We start from the raw sequence: 16,656 nt of genomic DNA, 5'->3' as shown, positions 1-16,656 counted from the left end.
CAAATTATGACTTTACATCTCCTCCCTGCTCCCTTTCCTTTTTTCCCCCTTTTTGGTCTGATCGTGTTCACATTTTTAATTGCTCAGGATTTAGACAGAAAATGAGCACCAACACCGTATCACTTGCTAATTCATTTAATTGCATTAATTAATTTATTCAGGCCATATTTAGTCAGTGCCAGGTGCCATTCTTGGCACCAGGGTAGCAACAGTGAAGGAAACGGGCAAAGATACAGACTTTCCAGATCTTGCACTCTAGTCAGGGGAATCATTTGCTAAGAAGTAAAGAGCTGTAGGCACTGGGCAATAGTTTTCTTTTTGAAAACACTAGTTTTTAAAAATATAGCCTGGTTTATCATATAAAATGTATTGGACAGGCTCTCGCTTATGTTAATCTTCCCTCAGTCAAATCTTCTGAGCTTAACCCAGGACTGTACAGAATTACTGGAACAGCGTTTTTCTTCTCAGATCTTCCAGCCAGTTAACCAATCTGCAAATCCATATAGTAGATGGTCATCTCCAGAAAGGGGGAAAATAACACTGCCACCTCCCTCATTGCAATTTGGGAAAATTACAAATTACTTCACTTAGCAATGTTCAGAAAGAAGCTTCTATTTTAACAGGCAGTCTATTTTTATGAGTGTAGATGTGGTTATATTTATAAGTGACATATACCTTTGAACACTGTATCATCACGATCTGGCTGGCACAGCCTCATAAATTCCATCATCAAAGCTGGTTTGGTGACATTTACTAGAACCCCACCTTCCTGAATGAGGGATGTAAATTTTTAGCATTGTGATGCCATCTTTTAAAAATGTTACTTTGTTTTTAGAGTTCAGACTTCCCAATATTTCATGTAGCCCACTCTCATATTGTTGCTTTACTACATTCCCTTACTTTTATCCAGTAGTAACACTGACCAGTTGGTACAGCACAGGTTATAATGAAAGAAGAAAGCAAGAAGAGACCAGTGAAAGACGATTGCTTTTTTTCTGTGTATATGTTGCGGCTGATTGACAGGGTTTGATAATCCTTATTCCATTCTGGAGTGGTTAGTCATTCAGCAGTCACTTCGGCTCCAAAACAAGGGACCGAGATGTGGTCTGCTGCCTGACCTGGGGCATGGGGATGGGCACTTACAATCTGATGAGAGCCCAGCTTTAGGGCTTGTGTAGATCAGCATCAAAATCAGCCAAACACCAGCTTGCGTTTTGATGGCTTGCTAGGGCTAGGCCCCACTCACCAGTGTTCTGTCTTACCTCCAACCTTCACAACTGTGTTATCACCATTTTACAGATTGGGGTGCTGAGGGTGTAAGGAATTTGCAAAACGTCACAGTTAACAGGTAAAACCATTGTTTTCTGCAGAAGGCAGAGCTCCTTTTTCTTTCATTTTGACCACAAAGTATATGGGATCTTAATTCCCTGACCAGGGATTGAACCCACGACCCCTGCATTGGCAGCATTAAGTCTTAACTGCTGGACCGCCAGAGAAGACAAGTTAGAGTGCTTAATCATTATATTCTCTGCCTTCTGGGAAAGATTGAGGGCAGGAGGAGACAGGGGTGACAGAGGAAGAGATGGTTGGATGGCATCACTGCCTCAGTGGACATGAAAGTGAAAAGTGAAAGTGAAGTCGCTCAGTCGTGTCCGACTCTTTTCGACTCCATGGGCTGTAGCCTATCACGCTCCTCCGTCCATGGGATTTTCCAGGCAAGAGTGCTGGAGTGGATTGCCATTTCCTTCTCCGGGGGATCTTCCCGACCCAGGAATCCAACCCGGGTCTCCCGCATTGCAGATAGATGCTTTACCGTCTGAATTCTGGGAGATGGTGAAGGACAAAAAAGCCTGGCTTGCTGCAGTCCAGGGGGTCGCAAACAGTCAGACACAACTGAGCAACAACTGGCTCATGGGTCCTAAAACCCCCCGCTTAGTTTCCCAGCATCCCTTGCAAGTGGAGGTGGAGCCAAGTATGTAGGTACATAGGTCAGAGGTCTTGGCATAAGGTCGGGCAGCTGTTCGAGGTTTAGATGAAGCCTAAGAGAGCTGTCTCCAGGCCAGGGAAGCCAGCTTGGGAGGCCCCAAGCCTGCTGCCTCTTAAAGCAGGTGACTCAGCCTCGCTCTGTCAGTGACACTGGTGAGTACAGAACCATGCCTTCCTGTGGGACCAAGCCCAGTGTGGCAAATGAAGGTTTTTTTTTTCCAACTGGAAGTATTTTGTACTGACTTTGTCAGTGATAGAGTCTTTATCTGTACTGGGCAGGGTGGAGGGGAAGCTGTCTGGGCTTTGAGCAAAAATCCTCCGGCCGCTCATTTGCAAGTTCTGTATGTTTGTTTCTTTCTGGCTGTATTAGTGCTCTACTGCTGCAAGACAAATTATCACAAACTTAGTGTTAACCCAAGTTGGTGTGCCCAATGCACAGTGAGGCCAAAGAAACTGAAATGTCGGAGTCTGGAGCAGAGAAAGGTTTATCACGAGGTCTTGCAAGGAGAGGTGGCTCAGGCCCTAAAAAGCCGGAGGGTTTCGGCAAAGCCCTTTGAAAAGCCAGGTGAGGGAGGGGGGGGGTCGCAGGGTGTGTGATCAGCTTGTGCACAGTTCTCTGGCTGATGGTGAGGTATCAGGGTGGTGTCACGGGCTGAGCTGTATCAGTCATTAGGCTCCAGGGGGCCTGGGACTGTGTGCTCATGGTCACCAAGTAGTGGACATCTTCCATTTGGTGGACAGGGGGAAGTTTTTTTACACCTGCAACACAACTCAGGAAGTGAGCATCAAATACTATTATCTAGGTGCTTCAGAAAGGAGCTAAAGCAGAGGATATGGGGGAAGGCCTGTCCCAGGAAGGCCCCATAGGGTCCTGCTCCATTGCATTAGCGGCTTAAAGCAACATGAATTTGTTATTTCATAGTTTCTGTAGGTCAGAGGTCCAGGCACGGCATGATTGCATTCTCTCCTCAGGGGCTCGCAGGGCTGAACTGAAGGCATTGACTGAGGCTACAGTTCTCACTCAGGGCTCAGGGGGTCTTCCTTTGTGGGCAGAAATCAATTCTTTGAACCGTGGGACTCGGGTCCCTGTTTTCACGTGTGCTAGCTGTCAGCTCAGGACTGCTCTCAGGACCTCGGGACCACCCACGGTTCCCTGCCCAGTCGTCCCCTCCATAGGAAGTTCATGACATGGATGCCGGTTCTCCTCCAGGATGGATGGAGTGCATCTCCCCGTGCTCCTAATTGTGACCAGCTGGAGCAAACACTCTGCTTCTGAAGGGCCCGCATGATTGGGGCAGGCCTACCTGAACATCTCCTCATTTAGTACCTTCTTTAGACCTGCAGAATCCTTCAAATAAGCACCTAGATCAGCATTTAATTGAATAACTAGCAGAAGGTGTGTGTATGCCAGGGGCCCAGAATCTTGGGGGCCATTTTAGAGTTCTGCCTACCATACCTACCAATGGCTAATCACCATCAATGTATCAGGTTTACCTTAAGTCTGATATATAAAAACGGTGATTTTTTTTACGTTATCAAATACATATTTAGTGCTTACACTCTGTTGGGCATGGCTCTTTAAGAATTTCACAAACATCAACTCATATAATACTTATAATAGTCCTAGATATAAATGTGTTACATATTTTACAGTAAGGAGACAACCACAGAGAAGTCACGTAACTTCCTCCAGTTCATACAGGGCTGTCAGGAACCACGTGATTTCTTTAATCACATCAAGTCTCGATTGGCAAGTTTGGCAATGAGGAAGGAAGGGCGGGGTGGAGCCAAGACTTCTCAGCCTTGCATTCATTCCCTTTGGAGTCTACTCAGTAAGTGCCAGGTCACTGGCATGCCTACCTGGGGATGAGGTGACAGGGGACTGCTCTCTCTTGAACTGGCCTTTGTGAAGCTTCTGTAAATCTAGGTATGTTGTGGACTAAAATCATATGTTGAAGTCTTAATCCCTGATGCAATAGTATTAGGAGGTGGTGGCTTTGGGAGGTGATTAGGTCATAAATGTGGGGCCCTCGTGATGGGATCAGGGCCCTTATAAAGGTGACCCCAGAGTGCTCTTCATTTCCTCTGCCATGGGAGGACACAGCGAGGTGACGACCATCTGTGAGTCAGAAAGCTAGTCCCCACCAGACACCTCATCCAGTGATGCCTTGATCTGAGATGCCTTGATCTGAGACTCCCAGCCTCCAGAAGTGTGAGGAATAAATCCTTACTATTTAAGCCACCTAGCCTTTGGTGTTTTTGTTATGGCAGCTTGAATGGACCAAGACAAGGAAGGACAGTTTCACCTAGGCAGATGTTTTACAGGAGACTTCACTGAAGTTTATAGAAACCAAAAGGGAAACCAAGTAATATGCTTATAAAATGCAACTACATTTGCTACTGATCCCCCTTCTGGCCAGCTGCCCTCAGGCAGAGGACACTGGTCCTTCCCTCCCCAGACTTGCCTTCAGCATTTACCTGTGAGGTCTCCTCCATGTCCAGGAGTGGAAAGCCCAGAGAGGGCAAGGAGCCTCCAGGTCTGCCCCCTGCTCAGATCCCACCTTCCATAATCCAGTTTCCAGTCTAATTCCTTGGGGATGTTGTTGGGAGTGACCAGCCCCTGCTCCCCAAAGCGTGGATTTACTCTGCGGTCACAGGAGGGCTCTTGTATCAGACAGCCCGCAGCCCCCAAAGGCCAGAGGCAGTCACCATCAGAGGCAGGATAAGGGGTCTTCGGTTGGATGTGACCTGGAGGCTTGTATTGGCGAGTCAAGAACAGGCTTCCAGGCCTTCCTGTGTCTTTCTCCAGCCCCACCCTTCAGAGTGTGGGGACAGGGGCCGGATAAATGGAGTTCAGGTTTGGCTTCCACCCTGGACTCATCTTGATGAGGAATATGGTGGGCATTCTTGGCACGGTCTCCTTGGCACAGAAAACGACCCTGCCCTCATGCTGTACCTTCAAGGATGTGCTGGACGAGCACGTCCTCCTGTCTGATACACCCTCCAGGACCTTTCAACTCCTTCAAGTGTATAAATTCTCACTGATTTGCCAAGATTGATTTTCTACCCTTTACTTTGCAAAATCCGTTGTGAGGCTGAAGCAAGTGAAATTGATTTCCACTCACTTTCCTCCCCACCCAAGGCCTCTTTGCTTACTCCAGGCGATAGGAGATTTTTTCAACTTTCGATGCCCTTTTGAAAAGCTTTTTCTTTTTTAAAGTACAGTGAAATCAGGTGGTTCTACAGGCCTCTGTGGGCATTTTAATGTGATGTTTTAAGTGTTTAAACTTCATTGGCTTAGAAGACACCTCTTTTGGAACAGACTTCTGTTAGAGGATGCCTCTGCTGGATACTTGAGCATTTACATTGTAAACATTGATGTTGGTTGTCCTGCCTCACACGCTCAGGTAGTTTCTGTTTTTCCAGTGAAACACGAAGAGTGAGTATGGGGAGGTGACTCTGGAGGTCAGAGAGGAGAAAAGATGTGAGCTGATTGTCTCTAAGAGTTGAACAGTCGACTGTACCAGAGAACCGTGCTAGCATACAGAGTAGAGAGCCAGGTACACGGAGTGCCCACCTGAGATCTGCCGTCTCCTGTAGCCACACCCAGAGCTGGGAAAGAGGGACAAGGGGGTTAAGGGGGGCACACAGGGGTATGGTTGCTGTCTAAACTGGGTGAGGAGAGATAGGACAGGCTGGTGGGCAGTAAAGACGTGGTCGAACCAGTGGGTCGGAAGTCCCAGTGACCTTGGTGAGCCCAAGCGCTATTGCCGTCCACAGCACGTGGGTTAGAGCAAGAAGGGTTGACTGTTAGTGAGAGGCTCGAAATCCAGATTTTGGAGATAGTTTGGTTATTGGAGATGACAGACTCTAAGAAAAAGTGAGTGCATTAAGTGGGTGGGTTAAGGGAAAAGATGATTGGAAGTGAAGGCAGCAAGGGACAGAGAAGTAAAGATGCAGAGTGATTTACCTTCTCCATGAGCAGAAAAATTGCCAAGAACAATGACAACCATAAAAGATTAAGAGGAAGACAGAGAGCTAGGTCTAAAACCCAGACATTTGTTGAGGACCATAACAGAGCAGTGGTGGGTTATATCCTCTGATGATATTCATTTAGAAGGAGAGGTTTGAGGGAGGAGGAAGAGCAGTGATCTAGAACAGAGATTGTCAAAGAACGATTAACAGACCCCAACCCATCTTGCTTCCTGTTTTTGTAAGTAAAGTTTTACTGGAACACAGGGACACTCATTCATTTACATATTCTCTAGGTTTGCTTTGGCATTATGGTAAAATTGAGTAGCTGTGACGAAGACCGTATGGCCTATGAAGCTTAAATTATTCACTATCTGGTCCTTTACAGAAAACAGTTTGCTGACCCCTGAACCAGAATTACCAGTAAAGAATATTAACCTCACACTGAAAAGTAAGCACAGTTAATATCACAATAACTTATCTTGCCATATACATGTCAAATTTTTCTGTTCCTTTCAGGCTGAATCTGATCTCCGTCACCAGATCAAACATTTTGACTCAATAGGTTCCCTCCCCCCCTCCCCCCGCCCCACAGTGAATCATCCCTTCGAATGGTTGAAATGGCAAAATGGCCACTTTAACTTTGTACATGTATATATTTTTCCATGTAAGCCAGAGCCAGTGTACATGACTGTAATGTATGAGGTAAATTTCAGCAGGTGCAAATCTAGATTGCCATTTATTCAAACGTAAACTGCATGCTATAGCACTACCTTATGGCTTATTGGGGAACTGATTAGAGATGATAGTGGATCTGTCTTCCACAACCAATATCCTGTTCTAAGAACAATTTCCTTGTTCCTTGTTGCTAGTTTTATGAATGAGAAACCACTCTACATGGCTTTGCCCAGTGTAATAAGACAGGAATGCACAGCATTCCTAGAATAGTCAATCTGAGTTTTGTTAGTGGTCACTCACATTCCTTCTCTGGAAAATTTGAATCAAGAAACACAAAGACTCTGAGAAGGATCAACTGACTCAAGTACTGATGATTGATGGGGCACCACCTGTTCAGTCACTAAGTCGTTCATGTCTGACTCTTTGCATCCCCATGGACTGCAGTAAGCCAGGCTTCTTTTCCCTTCACTGTCTCCCAGAGTTTGCTCAAACTCATGTCCATTGAGTCAGTGATGCCATCCAACCTCTGTCTCCATCCTCTGTCTCTCCCTGCCCTCAATCTTTCCCAGCATGAGGGTCTTTTCCAGTGAGTCGGCTCTTCGCATCAGGTGGCCAAAATATTGGAGCTTCAGTATCAGTCCTTCCAATGAATATTCAGGGTTGATTTCCTTTAGGATCGACTGGTTTGATTTCCTTGTAGTCCAAGGGACTCTCAAGAGTCTTCTCCAGGACCACAGTTCAAAACTGTCAATTCTTTGGCACTCAGCCTTCTTTATGGACCAACTCTCACATCCGTACATGACTAGTGGAAAAGCCATAGCTTTGACTATACAATTTGTCACTGCTTCCACATTTCCCCCTTCTATTTGCCATGAAGTGATGGGACTGGATGCCATGATCTTCATTTTTTGAATGTTGAGTTTTAAACCAGCTTTTTCAGTCTTCTCTTTCACCCTCTTCAGAAGCCTCTGTAGCTCCTTGTGCTTCATGCAGCCCAGCATTTTGTGTGATGTACTCTGCATATAAGTTAAATAAGCAAGGTGACGATATGCAGCCTTGATGTACTCCTTTCCCAATTTGGAACCAGTCCATTGTTCCATGTCTGGTTCTAATTGTTGTTTCTTGACCTGCATACAGGTTTCTCAGGAGGCAGGTAAGGTGGTCTGGTATTCCCATTTCTTGAAGAATGTTGACCAGTTTATTGTGATCCACACAGTCAGAGGCTTTAGCATAGCCAGTGAAGCAGAAGTAGATGTTTTTCTGGAATTCTCTTGCTTTTTCTATGATCTCATGGATATTGGCAATTTGATCTTTGGTTCCTCTGCCTTTTTTAAATCCAGCTTGTACATCTGGAAGTTTTTGATTCATGAACTGCTGAAGCCTCGCTTGAAGGGTTTTTGAGCATTGCCTTGCTAGCATATGAGATGAGTGCAACTGCATGGTAGTTTGAACATTTCTTGGCATTGCCATTCTTTGGGACTGGAATGAAAACTGACCTTTTCCAGCCCCGTGGCCACTGCTGAGTTTTCCAAATTTGCTGACATATTTAGTGCAGTACTTTCACAGCATCATCTTTTAGGATTTTAAATAGCTCAGTTGGAATTCCATCACCTAGCTTTGTTCATAGTAATGCTTCCTAAGACCCCCCTGACTTCACATTCCAGAATGTCTGGCTCTAGGTGAGTGACCACACTATTATGGTTATCTGGGTCATTAAGACCTTTCTTGTATAGTTCAGTTCTTCTGTGTACCCTTACCACCTCTTCTTAATCTCTTCTGCTTCTGTTAGGCTCTTGCCATTTCTGTCCTTTATTGAGTCCATCTTTGCATGAAATGTTCTCTTGGTATCTCCAATTTTCTTGAAGAGATCTCTAGTCTTTTCCATTCTGTTGTTTTCCTCTATTTCTTTGCATTGTTCACTTAAGAAGGCCTTTTTTTTTTATCTCTCCTTGCTATTCTCTGGAACTCTGCATTCAGTTCCCTTTCTCCTACGCCTTTCACTTCTCTTCTCAGCTATTTGTAAGGCCACCTCAGACAGCTGCTTTGCCTTCTTGCCTGTCTTTTGCTTGGGGGTGGTTTTGGTCATCACTTCCTGCACATTGTTCTGATCCCCTGTGATGAAAAGGATGTCTTCTTTGATGTTAGTTCTAGAAGGTGTTGTAGCTCTTCTTAGAACCATTCAACTTTGGCTTCTTTGGCATCAGTGGTCAGGGCATGGACTTGGATTACTGTGATATTGAATGGTTTGTCTTGGAAATGAACCAAGATGATTCTGTTGTTTTTGAGATTGCACTCAAGTACTACATTTCAGACTCTTTTGTTCACTATCAGGGCTACTCCATTTCTTCTAAGGGATTCTTGCCCACAGTAGTAGATACAATGGTCATCTGAATTAAATCTGTCCATTCCCATCCATTTCAGTTCACTGATTCCTAAGGTGTCGATGTTCACCCTTGCCATCTCCTGCTTGATATTGGATATTTGGCTGCTCTCAGTATAGAGCAGCCTTTGAGGAAATGCTTTACCTGACTAGTGGAGGCAACATAATGACATTTTTGTTTTGTATACCTGAACATGGACAGTAGCTGTTTTCCAAAAAAAAAAAAAAGTTATTGAAGTATAGTTGATTTACAGTGTTGTCTTAAATTTCTGCAATTCAGTTATACATATTTTCTTTTTCATTATGGTTTATTACCGGGTGTTTAATACAGTTCCCTGTGCTAGGGAGTAGGACCTCATTGTTTATCCTCCATGTGTAGTGGTTTGCATCAGCCAGTCCTAGACACTTAGTCCTTCTCTGTCCCACCTCTTTCCCCTTTGGTAACCATTAGTTTGTTTTCTATGTCTGTGAGTCTCTTTTGTAAATACATTCATTTGTATCAGTACTGGTTTAGATCCCATGTATAAGTGATATCACTTGATATTTGTCTTTTTCTGTCTGATTTACTTCACTTAGTATGATCATCTCTAGGTCCGTGGTGTTATTTGATTATTTCATGGCTGAGTAATATTCCATTGTATATATGTGCTACACCTCCTTTATCCATTCCTGTGTTGATGGGCATTCAGGTTGCTTCCATGTCTTGGCTTTTGTGAAGAGTGCTGCTGTGAACATTGCGGTGCGTGTATCTTTTTGAGTTACAGTTTTGGACAGTAGCTTTTGATAGTGCTATGTTGGTAAACATTTAACATCCAGGTCTCCAGAAAAAAAAAACCCAAACATCTGATTTGTAGTGTGTATCAGTTTCTGTGGTGTAAAGATGCCTATAGTGGCCAATTTCAGGCCTCCAACTGAATGCCATTGAGCGCACAGTGGGAAAGAAAATGAGTTCAGTCAGCTCTTAGGAGACACCACTGTCTTCTAGGAATGGTTAGACCACACACAGCAAGGCTGGCTCCTGTCAACCACTTCAGAAGAATATCTAATGGGGAGGAGAGTTAAGAGAGATGTTTTGATGATGTCACTTTTAACTGTGGCTTAAACATGAGCTGTAGATTGATGTAGATTCCTTTGACCACTCTAGGTAAATTGTATGTGACCTCCAATGACTTACATTTTTCACCATGGCAGTACAGAATTGGAGAAAGAGCTTTGTCTTGGAGTGTGGTTGGGACACATTGCGGGAAAAGATCTTGCTCCCATCTACAGTTCTTTCAAGTACTACTTCACTCGTGGACAAAGCGTATGTCACCCAGCCCCTTCATGGCCTCCCTGGCAACTTATGAATAACATCCAGGGAGCAGCCAACTCAAAAGCAAGCATAGAGGGCTATGCATTTCTCCTTTTGTCTGCTCTGTTCTCCCTCTGGAAGTTCAAATACTAGGACGAGGGTTGGAAGACAGAAACATGGTGTCGGCCAACTCACTGAGCCCAGAGCAACTGCAGTGTCTCCTCTGAAAGGACTTCACCACTTTGACGCTTAAAAATGTAATGTGCAGAATGGTGACTATAGTCAACAGCCAGTGTTGTCTCTTTGAAAGTTGCTAAGAGAGCAGAGCTTAAAAGTTCTCATCACAAGAAAAACAATTATAACTAAGTGAGGTGATGTATGTCAACTAGATTTAAAGGGTACATTTCACTCTATATATGTGTATCAAATTCTGTTGTGCACTTTAATACAATGTTATATGTCAGTTTATCTCAACAGAACTTGGAAAAATTAAAAATTAAGAAACCAGATTCCTTGAAAGAAAAAAAAGTTTTCCCTTATAACTCAAAAAGAGTACATGTACTTTGCATAGTGAAATCACCAAATACTTTTGACTTCATTAATTCTTTATAATACAATTTGGAGAAGGTATTCCCCAAATCATATACAGAAGTTTGGAAAACACTGATTTTCCAGATCCCACCTCATACCTGATGATTTAGAATCCCGATCAGGGTGGAGAGTAGAGAGGAAGGGCGGAGCATGCATTTGAAAACATTCCTCCAATGATTCTGATGCAGTTGAAGATTTGGAAGTCACTGCTCTAGACCATGGAGGGACTTGGTTCTTGCTCAGCTAAGCAGCACTCAGCGTTACGCTGTGTTTTCTAGATCAGCTGTCCACATGGGAGCCTAGAAAGACTGAGGCATTTATAGATGAATGTTGCCAGTAATAAGAAGCCAAAATATTAGGGAAACTTCTGATTGCCTTTAGATGCTGGAATAGCTGTCAGAAAGAGAAGCTCTTAGCCACTTGCAGTCCTTCATGGACATCAGGTTTTGGTCTTCTAGTCAACGTAGATTAGGTACATCGATTCCTATTGTAGCCAACTGTCAGTCAACATCTCTGTCCCTTAAGAAAACTGACTTGAGTATAATCAGCAGGTGAACACACACTCTATCATTGTCCATCTTTCTTAGCTTCTCTGTATTGATTTTCAGCCTCAGAGCTGGGCCAAAACAGCCTTGAAGTCTAAGTGATTTTTTTCTTCTTTGCCTCTTTCTTCAATTCATTCATTCATTCATCAGATAATGTAGAAAGTCTGTTATGATCCAGAAATACTTCTTTTAAAAAAAATTGGACCAGAAACCCTGACCTCATGGAGTCCCCTAGCAAGAGAATGATAAAAAATAATAAAAGACAATCAATAAATATGTTAATATGATGAGCACAATAAGTAAAATACATATTATGTCAGGTGGTGGTAAGTACCACAGAGACAAGGAAAGCAGATGAGGAGGGAGAGTTGTGGTCAGAATTATTCACTGATGATGACTGTACGACAGGGTTTGATTGCTAAAGAAGACCCAGAGGAACTTCAGTGGCAGTGCTTAAAAATCTGGAGTTTATTGCAGGAAGGGAATATCCACTAGAGAAAGAGCATTAACATGAGAATATGCATCACAACCAGAGACTGTCCTCTGGCAAGGGATCTGGAGGAGCCAGGGGTGGGGATCTGTTGTCCTCTCTCTGTAAGGGTTGTGGCACGATGCACTCTTGCTTTCTAATCAGGAGCGTAGCACTGATGTGTGCATAGCACCTCTGGGAATCGGGAACCCAAAATGGAGTCTTGGCTGGAGTTACTCATATTTTGCTGGTTCCCTGTGCATAGTTCTGCTGTGTAACCATCCTTAACAGTGGAGACTTCTGAGGGTCTCACCCTGACCAGGCGCAGATCGTTAATCTCCCTGTTGTCAATTAACAGTGCTGACGAGCTGGTACAAACCTCCTCAAAGTCCTCGAACCCATGGTCACACAGCACCATGATTAATTAATAGGTTTTGTGCCTTGAGCAGGGGTCAGTGCCATACACATGCATTTCTTATTTCAGCAGAACAGCTTAGGCCAATTCTAGGCATGCTGCAATTAACTCATATAGCACAGATTGCAATTCTTATTTTGAAATGAACTCTAGTTGCTTTTACATTTTGTGTTAATTTCAGGTGTACAGCAAAGTGATTCACCTATATATATGTGTGTGTGTGTGTGTATTCTTTTTCCATATTCTTCTCCATCATAGGTTATTACAAAGTGTATAAATTAGTTTGGGATTGACATATACACACTACTATGTATATGGTACATAAACAACAAACACTGTATAACACAAGGAACTATATTCAATATATTGTAATAACCTATAACAGATTGTAATTCTAAATATTAATATTAAGTCAGGGAGAGCTTAACTGAGAGGGTGGCATTTAGGCCAAAATCGCAAGGTGGTGACAGAACTAGCTATGTAGAAATCTGAAGGCAGCTCCTCACACTGCTCCAGGCAGGAAAATCGGCAAGTGCAAAGGGCCCTGAGGCAGGATCCTATTCAGGGGAGAGCACCGGGGCCTATGAGGTCAAGGCTGAGTGAATGCTGGGGAAAAGCTTAGTAGATGATCTCAAAGAGGTCAGAGAGGTAAGGAGCAGGTACTGGGTAGAAATCTGAGTCATGTGGCCTTTGAAATGTTTCTCCACTCTACCTTGCTTTTCCCTTCATGTTGCAATGGACAATGTCAGTCCATGAGAACAGGAATTCTTAATTTAGGAGTCAAAAGATAGAATTCAAGAAGCCTATAAATAGACATTTTAAAATATCTGTATTTCCATTAACTTCTAACTGATGTCAGGCATTTCTTTCAGTTAAGGATTCAGGCATAGATATATGTATGTGTATGTGTCTGACTGAATCAATTTGCTATATACCTGAAACTAGCATAACACTGTAAATCAACTGCACTCCGATATAAAATAAAAAATACAAAATCATATAAAAGATAAGCTTTGAAAGAAAAATAAATTCAGGCAGAGTAGTATTCGCAGTACTTGTTATTTCTGCATCCATAGATCTCATAGATTTTTTTGTATCACACTGTAGTTGTTGCAGATATCCTGAACTATCTTTTATGTTCCTCACTTCTTGGAAATTACTGTAGTTAGTAACCTGCTGCTAGATTATACACAACCACGATCTTCCTGCCTCTTGAATATTTTCATAACTGGAGTCGAACTCAGAAAGTTTTAAGGGAGTAGATTTGAAAGGTGCTAAGAGAGCAAATCTTCAAAGTTCTGATCACAAGCAAAGAAATTCTGTAACTCGGTGTGATATGACTGTTAACTACATTTATAGTGGTGATCATTTTGCAATATATACAAATATTGAAGCATTATGTTGCATACCTGAAGCTAATGTTCTGTGTTAAGTGTGCCTCAATTAAAAATACAAGCCCAATAGCGCCACCACCAAAGCAAAGCCAAACACATAGCTCTGGAGACTTCTGGTGTCTTTAAGCGAAGATTATCTTTGCCTTGTAAAATGACCTGTGGAAGTTTAATTCCATTTGCAACAATGCACCTCAGTGGATTGACTTTGCAGCGCTGGAAACTGTAACGACAAACAAAAGGATGTACGTCATGTTGATTAGATAGCCAACAAGATGTGCCTCCAGCCTTTATCAAAGACCAGTCCACAGTTCAATGTTTTGTTTCATTTTGTTTTTGAAACTAAGCAACAATAGCTTTCACACAAAACTGTCTTTTGCAAAATCTTTTAGCTTTTTTGTGTGTGTTGTATTGTTATTGTTTTTGCTATTTAGGGCAATGACAGAGGCACATAGTTTTCATGTCATAAATGGATTAATTTTCTTTATTTTTTAAGATTCATTGAGGTATACTTTACATATATTTGATAGAACTTTACTAGCTGCAAAAAAAAAAAAAAAAAAAAAAAAAGAGCTCAGCAAGAACATTTCCTATTAGCTGTTCCAAGCAGATATGCAAGGTCTCCAGGATAACAGCTGGTATCTTGAGAAATTGAATTTTCCAGTGCCAGGTAAGGTTGATGAAGTATTAGCTCCTGAATGGAATATATCATATAAGATTTGACAAGCTTGAATTAATACCTAATGTTCTCAAAAGGGGTGGGAAATGATTGGAGAGCAATCAGGGAGCGTTCCCGAAGAGGCCACAGACAACGTGAAAGCAGATAAATACGAAAATGCACCCCATTAGCAGGTCAGGAATGGACTGGCATCAGACGTGTTATTGCCCAGGGTAAAATGAAAGCTGAAGGAGATGTATGAACACAGCAAGGAGCCAACACCTCTGCTGATTTTCACTTCTCAGGTAACCAGAGATTTGTTTATAGGGCTGTGCAGAAATGCTTTTGGCTGAAGGCTGCACTTAAAGAAAAAAGGCCTGCTCAGCCATACCCCCTGAGCTGAGAAATACACACCCCTCGGGGTCTGTTTCAGTTACTGATCTGGGTTCTAACCACATCTGACAGTCATCTAAATTCAGTGCTGACATCCAGCATCTAATCCAGCAGCCCTTTCTCCACTCTTCAATGTGGGAGAATCTTCTGGGGTCCTCTTTGGTTCATTGACTTCTTGGGCCTGTGGGTGTCCTCTACTGCGGGTATTTAGGCCCTTCCCAAGGGACATCTGACAATGTCTAGAGATATTTACTGGCATCTAGTGGGTAGAGGCTAAAGTGAAAAGTGAAAGTTGCTTAGTCATGCCCAACTCTGTGTGACCCCATGGACTGTAGCTCGCCATGCTCCTCTGTCCGTGGGATTTTCCAGGCAAGAATACTAGAGTGGGTTGCCATTTCCTTCTCTAGGGGAATCTTCCCAACCCAGAGATCGAACCTGCAACTCCTGTGTCTCCTGCATTGCAGGCGGATTCTTTACCGTCTGAGCCACCAGGGACGCTAAAGTGAAAGTGAAGTCGCTCAGTCGTGTCCGACTCTTTGCGATCCCATGGACTGTAGTCTACCAGGCTTCTCTGTCCCTGGTATTTTCCAGGCAAAAGTACTGGAGTGGGTTGGCATTTCCTTCTCCAGGGGATCTTCCTGACCCAGGGATCGAACCCAGGTCTCCTGCATTCCCTCTGAGCCACCAGGGAAGCCCATGGGAAGCTAAGGAAGCTGCTAAACATCCTACGATGCTCAAGACAGTCCCCAGGACAAAGCAGCTTGGCCTAGAATGGGAACAGTGCTGAGTGTGGGAAGCCCTGGTGTAGAGGGGTGCACAGAGTTGCCTGGCAGTGTCAGCCCTGAGAGGAGGGTCTCGATGGAGGAGCAAAGTGGCCCAGGTAAAGAAGGGAAGAAAAGGCACACCGTTTTGTCTGTTCTGACACATTTTCCAAACACGCCTCTGCTTTGGACTTAAAATTGTTTCATGCAAACTCCTCACTTCTGTCTGCTTTCATCTTTTCTGTGCATGAAAAGAGGCAGTTACAATCAGGAGATGCTATAGCAGGGCTCTGGCACCACCCAGAAAAGCACCTACACTTGGAACTCCTTTGTTCAATTATCTTTTCCTAAAATTTTGATCTATTGGATTGGCCAAAAACTTTGTTTGGGTTTTCCATTACATCTTACGGAAAAACCTGAATAAACTTTTTGGCCAACCCAATATTATCACTGAATATTGGTCTGTCATACATCAGTCGTAATATACTGTATATACTGATGTCATCTGCCTAATTAATATTATTTTTAGCTCTTATCCAGATAGGTTGAATGCAGTCATAACTCACATGGTGGAATGATTGGGTAATAAATGGGTTTTCAAGTAATATTCCACCTCTTCCACCTCTGACCTAAAGTTGGAGTTCTAGGTGCTCTGATTTGTCCCATGGAAAGGAAAGGCCATGTTGGGACGATGAAAATGATGGGAGAGAAGTAAGGAAGCACACTTTCAGAGGGTTATGGGAGATGTATTGGGATTCAGACCAGACCTCCAGCAGATTGCAAAGTAGGGCAAACTTATAATAAGTAGCTGTCTTTAATCACCTCTTGTGGTCCCTTTTCCCACCACAGAATCCATGATCCATTTATGCAACCATCTTGGGGTCTACTGATTGCTAATTATTCCTGCTGTGATGTTTGTTAATGAAAGCCCCAGGTACTCTCTAGCAATGTGCTTGGAGATTCTGGTAAACAGAAAAGTCCTCAAAACACAAAAGAATAGCTTCTAATGTTGTGTTTCGGTAGGCTGGAAGAACATATTGGAGCTCAGAGAGACACTAAGAGAATTCCTCAGTCACCACCACCACCTAGGGTGTCCGCTGTCTCTGTACTCCTAAGCAACTGAGCT

General features: G+C 43.3%; 1 long non-coding RNA gene across 3 annotated transcripts in view; it reads left to right on the top strand.

The window, feature by feature from the left end:
* Positions 1–1,986: 1,986 nt before the first annotated feature.
* Positions 1,987–16,656, top strand: part of LOC123331987 — a 108,703-nt gene continuing 94,033 nt past the window's right edge. For 2 of the 3 annotated variants that reach the window (XR_006548788.1, XR_006548789.2), the window contains exon 1: positions 1,987–2,139. This is a non-coding gene — a long non-coding RNA (uncharacterized LOC123331987). The remainder of the gene's footprint in view (positions 2,140–16,656) is intronic. The other variant, XR_006548787.1, reaches the window with a different exon arrangement.

Source organism: Bubalus bubalis, chromosome X, assembly GCF_019923935.1.
Source record: "Bubalus bubalis isolate 160015118507 breed Murrah chromosome X, NDDB_SH_1, whole genome shotgun sequence".
NCBI lineage: Eukaryota > Metazoa > Chordata > Mammalia > Artiodactyla > Bovidae > Bubalus > Bubalus bubalis.
This window is presented reverse-complemented; position numbering and strand designations above follow the sequence as displayed.